A 1,691-nucleotide genomic window follows, 5' to 3' on the forward strand; every position below is an offset into this window, starting at 1 on the left:
CCAATACCGGTATATTTTTCATACAAATAAACCGGTATTCAATTTCGGTATCACGGCTGTTTATGTATATGTATGCACTTAATTTAGCTAATGTGATCAATCATTATGCTTGCCTGAATACTATTATATTATAATATCAAAGAAATATTGTGAAAGGAATGACATATATTGATTTTTATTTATACCGGTAATGGCCCTTGCTTTGAAGATTGATCTTGCGTTGGTGCATGCGAAATGAAGTGAAAGTCGTGCGTGATGGCTCCTCTACACGATGGGCCAACGCCGGCCACCTCAAGGGACGCACTTATGCGTTAGAGGGAGCAAGTTATATTGCTATCTCATTCTGCCGCATGGCTGCGTCCCTTGGAGTGGCCGGCGTTGGCCCATCGTGTAGAGGAGCCGTGAGATGAGCGGCAATCACCAAGACAATCGTCAAGGTCGTATCAAAACCAGTTCAAAACCATAACAAATTTTAAACTTGGAATCGACCTGTTGGTCTTTAATTTTAACGATGTATTAATTTAGTCTTCCTTAAGTTAAGCATAGATTCTTAGTTATGGTTTGTAAATTTGTGAAAGACATCTGAGGCAGTATTTCGTATGATTATGTGAGAGAACGGTATGTTCGTTATATTTTAACACAGTAAATAATCCTATATAAACATTATATTGTGTTATTTCTCTAAGTCGCTCCGTTATTTACACAGACATCAAATTTTGGACGAGAATTTTGACATTTATAGGCCTTTGAATATGGATTTTATATTATGCATTCTATTAACATAATAGTGACTCAGGATATATAGATATACTATCAATCAATCAAAAAGCAAAAACTAAGAACAATTTTTTAAGCTTTTGTGCTAACAAAAATATGTATATCTGTTCTAAGGAAATTAAAATTAGATGTTTTCTTCTCAATACACGCAAATCATCTCTTTAAATAAAAAATTTAACTAGCCTGGAGGCCTATAAACATCTCAAATATCCACCTACAATTTAATGTCTTCATTAAGAGTCATACGAACCTAGCTGCCGTCATACAATGAAGGTACGCGCTCTTTTAGGATTGTAATTTTAAAATAAGAGCGTAACTTTGATTGTGTGGGAGCGGCTTTTTGTCGACGGGTTCATGTAACTCTTAAACCACTCGGTTATCGGTTTTGCTAACACATAATAATCTTATCACTAGCGACAAACACTTAAATAAGATATTTAAACGACTTTATTAAATAGGTAACTGTCCATTTAAAGAATTCTGTGTGCCTTACAGCAAAATCGAATAGTCTTCCATTACTTAGATCTAAGTGAGATTATAATAATTTATGTTTATCTTAAGTGCTTGAGAAAAAATTTGTCGTTGGCGCTTGAGTATAATCATAATAAAAGTAGCAAACAAAGTATACAAGGTATGATTAATTAGTTTCGTTTTTCACAAATAACCTAATGTCTTTGATGTTTTATTAAAATATGAATAAACATTAGCGATTTTAATTATAAAATACAAGTTTTTGCCAGTTCTATTAATCTCTATTTTAGTAAAAACTATGCCAAACGACTTTTTTTTTCTTTCGAGCACTTTTTATCACTTAATTCACTTAGTTCTTTTTAAGTTAGTTTAAACTACCCACTAATTTAATAAATGCTCAATTATTTAGCTTGTTACCGAAATAAAACAGTCGAATAGTGTCT

This window comes from Cydia fagiglandana, chromosome 13, assembly GCF_963556715.1.
Source record: "Cydia fagiglandana chromosome 13, ilCydFagi1.1, whole genome shotgun sequence".
In the NCBI taxonomy this organism is placed as follows: Eukaryota; Metazoa; Arthropoda; class Insecta; order Lepidoptera; family Tortricidae; genus Cydia; species Cydia fagiglandana.